The sequence below is a fragment of the Ambystoma mexicanum genome, chromosome 3q (genome assembly GCF_040938575.1).
Source record: "Ambystoma mexicanum isolate Mex_15411 chromosome 3q, UKY_AmexF1_1, whole genome shotgun sequence".
Classification (NCBI taxonomy): Eukaryota; Metazoa; Chordata; class Amphibia; order Caudata; family Ambystomatidae; genus Ambystoma; species Ambystoma mexicanum.
In genome coordinates this window covers 923688830-923701471 of record NC_090926.1, presented here as the reverse complement: position 1 = coordinate 923701471, position 12642 = coordinate 923688830, and the positions used below count along the sequence as shown (strand labels likewise).

The window sequence follows — 12642 nt, the reverse complement described above, 5'->3', positions numbered from 1 at the left end:
GTGAAAATGGTCCTCGAAAGATTGCGTCAACACAACCTTTTCGCTAAGTTGGAAAAATGTGTTTTCAACGTGACTGAAGTTGAATTCTTGGGATTCATATTATCACCTGGCGGAGTACGTATGGATTCAAAGAAGGTCGATGCAGTTCTCAAATGGCCATCACCATCCTCCGTAAAAGGTGTGCAAAGCATGTTAGGCTTCGCTAACTTTTACCGCAGGTTTATCCCCGAATTCTCTCGAATAGTCCAGCCCATCACTGCCTTGTTAAAGAAAAACAAACGTTTTGAATGGTCTACCGAGGCGGAACAAGCTTTCCAGGATTTGAAGACTAAATTTATCTCTGCACCAATCTTAAAACACCCTCGCCCCGAACTCCCCTACATCGTGGAAACTGATGCTTCAAGCCTTGCCATGGGGGCAGTTCTATCACAAAAGGACCCGGAAACCAATCAGTTGCATCCCGTGGCATTTTGGTCCCGCAAATTCTCGCCTCCTGAAATCAATTACACGATTACTGACAAGGAACTTCTGGCTATCAAGTCTGCCTTTAAGGCTTGGCGGCATTATCTGCTGGGGGCCCGACACACCGTTACTGTGATTACGGATCACCGAAACCTGCAATATTTGAAAACCGCAAAAGCCCAATCCTCTAGACAACTGCGTTGGGCATTATTCTTTGCCGAGTTTGACTTCATAATTACCTATCGACCTGGTACAAAGAACGGTAAAGCTGATGCCCTTTCTCGGATGGGAGTGGAAGAACACTTGATCAACCCTAAACCTGTACCAATCATTCCCGAACAAAGAATTCTGGGTGTAATCGCCACAGAATCCATAGAGGCAGTTAAGGATAAAGCCAAGCAACTTGTAACTCCAGCAGACATACAGAATTGGCATCTGCATGGAAAGGACTTTGCAGTAAAGGACAACTTATTGTATTTCCAAGAACGATACCCAGCACAGATTTACAGAAAAAAGTAATCTCCTGTTATCACGATTCTTTAATGGAAGGTCATCCCGGTATGGCCAAGACCTCAGAAAAGATCAAGCGCTACTTCTGGTGGCCGTCTTGGAAAAAAGATATCAGAGACTTTATAATGTCTTGTGGAGTATGCGCCCAAAACAAGAGTCAAAAGGAAAGACCAGCAGGCCTCTTACGTCCTATTGACATCCCACCTCGCCCTTGGCATACGCTTTCTATGGACTTCATCACCGATCTACCTCCATGCTCCGGATACAATACGATTCTAGTAATCGTGGACTTATTCTCCAAGATGGCGCATTTCATTCCGCTCAAAGGCTTGCCAACAGCAGCAACTCTGGCCCGAGAATTCCTCGAAAACATCGTCCGACTACACGGTTTTCCTTCGGTTCTAATTTCGGATCGAGGTAGTCAATTTATTTCTCATTTTTGGCGAAGTTGCTGTCGGTCGGCTCAAATTGATGTGAGACTATCGACCAGTCACCATCCTCAGACCGACGGACAAACCGAGAGGACCAATCAAACTCTGGAACAGTATTTACGCTGCATGCTGCAACAAACTGAAAAAACTTGGAAAGACATCCTTTGGATAGCCGAATATGCCTACAATAACTCTGTCCATTCGGGAACTGGGGAAACACCGTTTTTTCTTTTGTACGGCAGTCACCCTCGAACCTCGGAGTTGGATCCCCTCCAAGATCTTGAAACACCAGCAGTAGACTACCTGCATTCTACAATCACCCAAGCCTTTAAGGAAGCTGTTTCTCACCTTCAAAGGGCTAAAGAACAATACAAGAAAGGAGCAGATCAACATCGGAAGGAAGCCCCTCAATATCAAGTAGGGGACCAAGTCTGGTTATCCACCAAATATCTACCTCTAAAAGGGCCACGCACATTCAACCCAAGATACCTTGGTCCCTATTCCATCACTACCATAGTAAACCCAGTAGCGGTCAAGTTGGACTTGCCCCCTCACATGAAGATACATCCGGTCTTCCACGTCTCTCTATTAAAACCCGTGCAACCTCAAACCCGACTAACTAAATCTCCAAAACCCATCCTAGTTGATGGAGAACTCGAGTTTGAAGTCAAAAGCATTCTGGACTCCAAGATCTCCAAATCTAAACTATTTTACCTAATTGACTGGAAAGGCTACGGCCCCCAAGAGAGATCCTGGGAACCTGCTGAATATGTCCACGCTCCTCGCCTAATCAAAAGATTTCACCGAACATTTCCTGACAAGCCAAAACCCCCGGAGAAGCCCGGTTTGGGAGGGGCCTTGAGGGGGGGTACTGTCATGATCTCTGCTTCCAAAAGGTCAGGGTTTTCCCAACTCCCTTGGAAGCAGATCCATAACCTAGGTTCCGAGGGCCAACCAGTCCCAATTGGGACCTTTTGGACCCAGTCCTGGCGCCAGTGGCACCAGGCTCATAAATGTGCCCAGTCCCAGCGCTGGAAGCGCCGGGCTCATAATGCTTGGGTGGACTTACCTGCAGCAGACCATGCTGCTTACTTGCCTGCCAGCTGAGCCTCTGATCCTCTTCTGTTTGGAACTACTTTTCCTGTTGGGTGGGGCAGGAGCCACTCCCTAGATTCAGAACACTGGAACTCTTCTGGAAAGCAGGAACTCTTTTCTTACCTAGGCGTGGCTGTGGAAGGAGACACCTAAGCACTACAGGAGGCTATTTAAACCACACCCGGTGGATGAATCTTGCTTTGCGTTATTCTGCATCCTCTGCAGCAGAACGGTCATCGTGTCTTCTGCATCGGATCCTGGGCCTAAGGAAAAAGGCTTACCATCCTGAATCTAGTCTTCAGCAACACCTATAAAGACAAGAAAGAACAGGTTAGCATTCCGGCATCTGAAAGACAAAGGCTTACCTACTCTTCGTGCGCTCCGGAGGTCTTCACACTGCATTCCGGCATCTGAAAGACAAAAGCTTACCGACTCTTCGCACGCTCCGGAGGCCTTCGGCGCTGCATCCTGCATCTGAAAGACAAAACAAGGTGCGTTTAAAGACATTGGGGAACTTTAATACTCACGTGCCATTACTCCTTTCCACATCAACCCCAGTGGGTATTCCGGCACCCTGCAGCCGCTCCGAACTCGTACCTGCAAAATAAAAGACAGTTAAAGCGCATCGTGAAGCAGGCAACAAGCGCTTACTTACGTGCTTCCAGGCGCTTCCATTCATCATACGGACTCCATCTTCAACTCACTTCAGCCCGTCATCCGCCATCGCCGGAACCTGCAAAACAAGAAACATCATTGCTAAGACAATAGAATTACTCGAAACTTACCGTTCGTGCAGTAAACGACGGACAGCAGTCCTCTGAAGTCAAGAGGCCTGCGCTACCGATCCAGTGAAGAAACTGGTTACAGCACCCTGCCCCGAGGCAGATGGAGAGCTTGGCATTCACTTACCTAAGGTGAGAGCGTTAACCTTTGGGGGTCTACAGGAGAGCAAAAAAGGGAAGAGATAGGGACACCGCAATAACCCCAGTTCATTAATCCCATATTTTCTGTCTGCAGACATCTTACTCTTGAAGTCAGGCATACAGTGCACAGAGGTCCAGCCCAAAGAGCCAACCGGGTGCTACACATCACCTTTGAAGATACGGTAGTCGCCCAGTCAAGACCGGCGCCTCTGCGAGAATCAGGTGAGCGTTACACCTTTCCTGTGGGTAATGCATCAATTGCACTAGCGATCTGCTCCGCAGAGATTGGGAGATCCAGTTGAGCAACCGTCGCTGGGGAGAGTTGCGAGAGTGGGAGACTGTCTAGGAAATACGTTATTGCCGCCAAGCTACCTATTGGTGTATAAATCAGTATAAAAAGATTAAAATATTTTGTTGATCTCAGTCGGCGTATGTACCAGATTTCCCTGAGCGTCCCTTAGAAGAGGTATACAGTAACTCTGATATGTCTGTCAGATTACCCAAGCTAGTAGCCTACCAGGACGTTCACCCTCCCTGTACCATCTTGCAGTCGCCAGGAGGCTAAGGAGCTCAAGTTCCTATCTGTGTGACTTCTGAAAAGGTCCAGGGCTTCGTTGACCTGTGCGAGTGAAGGCAGGGGGGGGGGCTGAGTGGAGTGCATCCGCTCAATCTGCCAGATAGAGCTCTCGCTATTCTCAATGTCCTGCTTGATAGTCTGGAGGACATTTCATTCAGTGGCCTGGCCATGCCGCAAATATATGCTTTGAAGGCCTTCCATAGTGTGCCTGCAGTGGGCACTGAGCCATCGTTAATGTGAAAATACATCTGAACGTGACTCCGGAGAGCAGCTGCTAATTCTATGTCCAGCAACGCCAGTGGTTTGAATACCAGTTAGAGCGGGGTCTTGGTGGAGTTGAATGTTGACTAATACGAGGGAGTGGTCAGAGAACATTCTGGGTAAAATCTCACCCTCATTAATGTCACTCAGGAGTATTTCAGCCACCAACTACACATCAATATGAGAAAAGGAATCATGGACAGAGGAGTAGAAAGAATATGCCCGGAAGTATGGATTGAGGGCTCTCCACGCATCCACCAAGCAGAGCTCCGAAGCACCAGATATTATAGCACGGGCAGCCCTAGTGAGTCCTGGGTTTGTGTCTGACCTGTCCAGGTCTATATCTAGGATCGTATTAATATCTCCGCCCCACAGTATAGGTATCATCGGATATAGAGCCAGTTTTTTCAAGAGTTCGGTATAGAAAGTGGGATCGTCAATGTTGCGGCCATATACATTCAGGAGAATTATCTCTATACACGCCAGTGTCCAGTAAACCAGGATGTACCTCCCTAGCGGGTCAATGTGTACCTTGTTATGCGGAAACGGGATGGTGTTATGTAGTAGGATCATGGCACCCCTAGATTGTGTGGAGTATGTGGTATAAATTCTGATCTTGCCCCGGTGTTTAGCAAACCCCTCACATCCTGCTGCCAGGGCATGCGTTTCCTGTACAAACAGAAGTTTCACATCATGGCATTCCACATAGAGTAGGAGCTTCATCCTCTTGACAGGATTACCCAAACCACTGATGTTCCAGATCATACATGTGACCTCACCCATACCCCTTGTGTAAGAAAGTACTGCTTGCCAACCCACAACTCCATGATATAACAGAAGGATACCAGACATTCCGTAATCTTATTCCATGAATCTGCGATATTGTCACAATATGCCTAAGTGCATTTTTAACCCCAAATATACAACCTCCACCCCCACCCACACCACCCTAAATCGGGAATGTAGAACCCCAATTCCAAACAACCCCGTAAACATTGCAACATTGCATGTGAAGACTGGTGCTTGTGTGCGTTCCGGGCATTAAAGATATTGAAGTATAAGTGTGAAGCAGTTATATTTCCCCTGAGGTAAATCGTGAAGGAGCAGAACTTAGTAATACAAATTCAAGTGACTTAACCAGCAAAGGTGCACACCCAAGGCACCTATGAAAGAGCACAGTGTGGATCACTGAGCTGACCCAGGGTAGGCACAGCTCACGTTGAAGCAAGGACACAAATAATTCAGACAATGAAGTAGGTTATAAATCTGCAGGCATCTTACGTCATGCCATGTGGGCACCGTGCCTTGTTCAGGTCAAAGTGAAGGTAGGAGTGATGGGCTCAAGTCTGCTTAGAGTCTCCATCTAGGAACTTCATAGCTTCCTTAGGTATAGTGAAAAATAGTATTTTGCCTCGACTTTCAATCCGTCGTTTGGCCGGTTACAGCATGGCATTCTTATTGCCCAGGTCACAAAGCAGTTTCTTATCTGCTAGGAATGTTTTCTGCTCCTGCTGCACAGTTACTGAAAAGTCTGGGTAAATATAAAGCCTGTTGGATCTCATGAGGAGTTCGCCCTTCTCCCAGGCTGCTCGAAGTTTTGCGTCCCCGTCACGGTAATTCAGTATGTGAGCAAATATCAGGTGCGGTGGGGCACCAGGTTTAGGCTTTGGCGCCAAGGATCTATGCGCCCGTTCAACTGCAAATTGGGGCGATAGATTAAGGTGATCCAGCAGGGACATGATGTTGCGTTCGACAAAGTCTTCCATAGCTCCCTCCAGGTTGTCTTCAGGAACCCCCATCAACCGTATGTTATTCCTCCGTGACCTAGATTGTAACTCGTCATTTTTCTTGGTGACTTGTTGAATTTGTTCGGACAATGTGGTAACTTCGGTCTTCAATGATGTAACGTCGTCTCCAATGACGCCTACTCTTGTCTCTGCTTCCGTCCTACGCAGGTCTGTATTTTCCAGGTGTGTATTAATAGAACTGATTGTGCCATTCATATCATCTAGTTTGCTATTAATGGCAGAGAACCCCTGCTGCACGCAGTCCATCATTCGTTGTTTTTCGGTGGGTTCGGGTGACACTGACGGCTCATTTGATAATTCAGCATTGTTAGCTGTACAAGGGGACTTAAAAACAGCTTTGGTATACATGTTCATGGGGCACTGTTTCTTTCCTGAACCCTTCATCATAGCCCGCTCAAACGTGGTAGATACCCAGTGAAAACCGGACTGTGCACCCTCCGATGAGAGCAATCAAAGTAGCAGGCAATAGGGTACACACATGGTATGCCCGCTCGGGGCTTCCCAGCTAAAGTTCAAACTCACATGTGCATGAGCAACAAGGTCCACAGGGCCACCCCAGCAAGTCCCAGCAAGTATTGTGATCGCATCAGGGTTGTTCAGAGGAATCCTACAATTCCGATGAGTCCGGAGTGCAAGGCAAACCGAGACCAGTCCCAGAACTTTCATCCAACCGTTGTAGTGCAAAGCTCTTCCGGAACGGATACATGAAGTTGTCAATGGCAAATGTACAAAGGAGTTGTTGTAGGCAAGGGGGGTTAGGCTCTCCCACGGGCCTGCAAGTATACATTCAGAAATAGGCAAAATTATATGTACCCACCATAATAGAAGGGAGACGCCAAAATGTCCTTGTGGAGGCAGCCCCTTCACACAGGCAGTAGGAGTCTCCAGCATGGTACCACAATGGCAAGTCAGGCAGCAAAGTATCCAGGGCAGCCCACACCAGCTCTACCAGGAGCACTATTCGGTGGGGCACCCAATGTCGTCAGCACCCCACCTCATCAACGGGAGCCAGAGGCAGGACATGCCATGGAGGGCACCCAGCAGGTCAGACCACACAAGTAGGGAGGGAGGCACTGGAGCAGGTTCAGGCTTGCAGAAGCAGCAGGGCCAGGCGGCTCGCTAGTTAGCCTGCAGCGAGATCAAAGTTGGATTGTCGACAGGACTTGGCAGGCACTGCACTTACGTTGTGGGAGCAAAGGGGAGACTCACTGTGCTCGCCTCTGCTCCAACAATGTCAGGTGCGCTGTGGCAGCCACCATTCACAGGCTTCTCCCGCAGCAGAGTCTGGGCGAAAGTTGCTGGTCAATAAAACTACCCACAAGCAAAAAGGATAACACGTAGCCCTGTCCAGTCTCTTGGACACCAAAATCCACGCCTGGGCGTCTCGTAAGTAACTATCAGGAGCCAAAAACGCCTCTTTAACAGCAGCAGGTGCCAGAGCTCTACATGAGAGCAGCCCTCTTTCATTGCGTGCAACAGACACCCCGGGAATGCAGTTTTAAAAAAAAGAAAGGGGTAAAACAAATGCAAAAGTAGAGGATAAACAAAGGTCTAGGTGTGCAGTCTGAACAGAGACAGTATGGCCAACATACCAGGGCCCCCTATTTTCTTACATGCCCCAGGGGAGCATCCCCATCAAGTGGCCGGACTGGAAAGAGGGCTTTCTACATTACATACTTGGTGTGTATGCAGCAAACATTGTGGGGACAGGAAGGATTTGCTGTTGTACCACTGTTTGGAACATGAGAGACAAATTGTCTACAAAAGGCTGCTGGGCCCCCAGACCTAAAAACAGGTCTGACCTTGTTTGAAGTAGGCCTCCTTAAACTCAGAAAGCATTTTTTCATCAAGGAAAATAAAATATTGAGCAGGTACAACTTTGCCACAAGGGAACAGAGAAAGAATGAATCTATGGAGAATCTTGTGACAGTGCTGTGAGGACTGGCCCTCACATGTGGGTTTGAACATTGTAGAGAGGAACACCTCTGAGATCAGTTGATGAGTAAGTGCAGGAACTAAAAAATAAGGGAGGCCCTCTGGAAGGAAGAAGATATATCGTTGGAGAGGATAATTGAGGTGGCAAAGATTTTAGAACACGCCAATGTATGCGTCAAAGATTTGGACACAGAAGCTAGTAGGTACCAGCAGACAACATAAAAGTAGTTGAGCGTGCTGAAAGGGCAAAATTAAGAAGAGACAATTACAAGCGTATGGCCTCGAGTGGAGCAGAGACCAATGCTGGAGGTAGGTGTTATGTTGTGGGAATGCGCAACAATTAGCGAGTGACAAAGAATGTTTCGCCCTGCACATAGCATTTCGAGAGTGTTGAAAAAAGGGACACGTTGCCAGATGCTGCAGACAATGGTCAAGCTTTGGGATTTTAAGAACAGTTCAAGAGGTCAAGTCTTCCTTGAGTGGGATGAGACAGCCCCGGATGCAGGAGGAAGAAGAGGTCTATGTAGTTAGTGCGATGGATGCCTGTGTGAAGGGTTCCAAGCCACATTCTCCAGTTAGTGTGAATGGAATCGGCATAAGGATGCTGATAGACAATAGAGCTGATTATACATTGATGAATGTGGACACATGAAGAAGAGAATTGAATTGTTGTTCCCTGCAGGAACCGTCTCCCTCTGCTCATGCATACAGTGAAGTGCCCATAGAGATTGTGGGCGAGTTTGAGGCATGGATTGAAAAGCAACAGTTTGGTTCAAGTCACCAAGAAAAGTGAGGATCTGTTATCTTGGGATGCAAAGTCGATATAGGTATCAAAATGCATTAAGGGCAAGGGGAAACCCGAAGCATCCAGACCAAATACTGAATGGGAATGCAGGGGTAGCCAAGGAGTGTGCGATACAATGAGCAGAAGAATGGTACCCAAGCATGTTTAAGGATGGTAGGAAATGTCTGAAGAGCTTTGTGCATTTTATTAAAAGACTGTAAGAATGTATTTTGCACTATGTCAGAATATTATTGTCTATGCACTAATTGCTATCTTGTCAAGTATACCTTTGCTTCATCACTGTACAATTGTGCCCTACCTTGCCTGTAAATCGAAGCTTAAGCGCCCATATACCCTTGGGTCAGGTGCGCTATACAAATTAATAAACAAACAAACAAACAAACAAACTGACGAAGGAGGAAATCATTGAAGTAGCTGAGGCAGCAGAATGGATACGTGAATGAGCGGTGTGAAATGCTATCAAGATGACATCTTGATATGGGAAAGAAATCAAGGCGAACATGGCATGCGTCTGAAGGAAGTATTGAAAATATTGTGTGATGCAGGGTTGACGATATCTATAGAAAAATGTAAGTTTAGAAAGAATCGAGTGGAGTATCTAGGTCATGAATTGTCAGAGCAGGCAATCAGACCAAAGTTGAATGCCATTGAAGCGGTGGCAAGCATAAAGACACCAAAAAATAAAGGCAAAGTGGCTTAATTTCTGGGGCTAATGGAATACTACGGGAAGTGTATACTAAATTTAGTGGACAAGATGAGAAGTATCAGAGGGTTGGCAAGAAAGAATACAATATTTCACTGGGATGAGAGTTGTGATGAAGAACTCAAAAACATAAAGCAGAATTTGGTGGATGCGCCATTGTTGAGGGGATTTCAGGAGGGCTGGCGGTTATTCATACACAGATGCCTGAAAAATTGTTTGGAGTACATGCTAATGCAGTCGGATGAGATGCAAATGTATCATGATAGCGTTCATCTCCCGCACTTTGTGGGATGCTGAGAAAAGTTATTCAGTTGTGGAAAGGGAAACATTGACGTGTGTGTGGGGGGTAGAAACGTTCAAATGTTGTCTGTGGTGAAAGTGTTTTACGATTGTAACTGATCACAAACCTTTGGTGTTCATATAAAACAAGAGAGGGTTGGATGGAATATCCAGAAGGATTGTCCGGTGGATTACAGTAATGCAAGGTCTTAATTTTGAAATGGAGTGCATTAAGGGCAAGGGGAATGTATCTGCTGATACCTTATCTAAGAATGCGATTGAAAGCGGAAGGGAGAGTGAAAACGAGCAGACAGTTGACCTTGCTGGTAAGGGAGCAGAAGTGTTCATGAATGTCATGGCTATAAATTAGAGAGAATGGGGTGCCAGCTGTGTAGGAATGTGTGTATAAGGGTTGGCCTGATTGTGAGGTTAGTGAGACTTTGCATGGAATCAGAAGAGTGAAGAATGAGTTGGGTATAGATGATAAGTTGCTGGACAGAGGGCACCACATTGTTGTGTTGCAAGTATGAGGGCATCAGTGATGGGAATTGTGCATGAGTGTGTGCCAAACCAAAAGTCTGTTAAGAGCAGATAATTGGTGGCCAGAAATGGATGCGGATATTGAGGACATGTCAAAGGAGTGCGATGAATGCAGGGACAGTGACAAGGTATTACAGAAAAGGACGCCACCCATGAGTGGGGCACTGATTCTAGACCATCTGGGATGTTGTGACTGTTGATATTTTGGGGACATTGAATCTAAGAGACGCACAAGGATGTTATATGGTGTGGATGCTTTGTCCAAGTGGCTGGAAGTGTGTGTTACGAAAGACATTAGTGCAAAGAAGCCAATACAATTTCTGGAATCAATATTTTGGAGGGAAGGTTTTCCATGAAAGTTGATTTCAGACAAAGGTCCACAATTTGTGGCGAGAGAATAAGAGTTATTTTTTTTAATTAATGGCATGCAGAATGGGACCACAGAACTGTATTATGCCAAAGGGATTGCCGTAGTGGAGCAATTTAAAAGAAAGTTGATGGTAGTCATCAGAATTGCAATGGCCAATGGAGGAGATTGGGCTCATGCAGTTTTGGAGAGAATCTTTCAAGGCAGATTGCATTGCATGCAAAACACAGAATTGTATCCTGGATGGTTAAATATGGCAGGTGTTGTGAACAAGGATGAGAGTGAGGTGAGAAAGAGGATCATGAGAAGCGGCAGAGAAGCCAAGAAGTGGTGCAATAGATTGTCTTGTGTATGTGAAAGACCCATGTTGAGGGTCTGTGTCCAAAGTGAGTTTAGGCAGGAATGTTCATAAAGGTTTGTCAACTCAATACAAACATTTAAAAATAAATGTTTGTCCACATTTTTGAGAACTTGTGTAGTAAAAGAAGACCTGGGAAATTCAGTGAAATAAGACAATGGAGAGGTTTGGAATAAGGAATGGGTGGCGTTGATGATGACTGGAAGAGGAAGCGAAGAATCTGAGTAAGGGGTCTGGAAGCATAATGAATGGTTAAGGGAAAGAGATGTGTTTTATATATATAGAGAGCAGTTCAAATAGATGAAGTACTGTGCATGTAGTTAACTTGAATGTGTGTAGTTAAGTGAGTGACATAGGAGAAACCTGTAGGAGTGGATAGAAAGTTGTGATCCAATGAGATGGGTGTTCTATTAAAGACATAGAATGCAGGCAATGGAGTGTTACCATTTGAAAAGGACAGGACTCAAAAACACGGCCGGAAAAGGAGGCTGTGACTACTGTGAAGGGAGAATTCTAATGAACTACATTATAACTACCCTTACCATGTACCCGGATTCAATCATTTCCATTCTTGGTACTGCTTTGTAATCTCTTCTAACAGCATGCAAATCTATGAAAGATCCAATGCTGGTGAAGGAATATCCAGCATTAGTATCTTTCACAGATTCAAATTCGACACTCTCGTCTACCCCACATACGGCTCATCTTTGCACTTTTTATGTGTATTATATGAATATAAAGATGGCCTTCAGCGGTGTAGCTAAAGGAGGCAGTGCCTATTGACTATGGGTAAATTACCCCAAGCAACTCTGAAAAAGCACAAAAGTGGATGCAGTTTCTGTTTCTATGACTGCTCAATTTTACTGAGGATTCCTAGCCTGACGACTGAAAGATTCCAATGCTCGTAACTGGAGTTACAAGTAAGTAACTTATTCCTTGTTGCTATTTCGAATTATATCTGCACCAAGAATGCTCATATATGTGCTTTTGGCTGTGGCAGCACACATATGTACCCATAGTTGGACATCTGGATGTTAATGGGGAATGCCATAAAGTGCAACACGCACATGAACACCACAGTGCAATTAATGCACCAGCTGGGTTTGGCAATCAATGTGGAGAACTCAAGCATGCTACCAAAAAAGTCAAAAATATGTCTAGGAGCAATCTTAAATTCAAAGAAGGTGCTGGCCATTCCAGAACAGGAGAAGATACCGGCTTTTCTGGTAGTAGTTTCCCTCTACCAGATATCAGTGTTTGAAGGTAAGGTTGGTAAAGAAGCTTTTGGCTCTGATGGCAGCGTGCATTCATTTAGTGCCAAAACCACAAATACACATGCCTAATCGAGCACAATGTTCACAAGCGGAAGGGGACTGATGTGATAAAGTAAGCTCAACTTGGACCACGGTAGAGGGGCTTAATTAACAATTCGCATTTTTCTTGGAAGGAAAAGAACCAACTTTTCTGATTATTAATTCAATAATATAAACTAATATAATAAGTCTTACAACTGCTTTAATATACATGCCTTGCACCACATACCTTGAGTCACCACATAAACAATTATTCTATGAAACCATACTGCACA

General features: G+C 45.6%; 1 protein-coding gene across 1 annotated transcript in view; it reads left to right on the top strand.

Annotated features, from left to right (window-relative positions):
• The window catches only part of LOC138583117 (ATP-binding cassette sub-family A member 9-like), a 2332105-nt gene that overhangs the window by 253689 nt on the left and 2065774 nt on the right, over positions 1–12642 (top strand). The gene's annotated exons all lie outside the window — the stretch shown is intronic.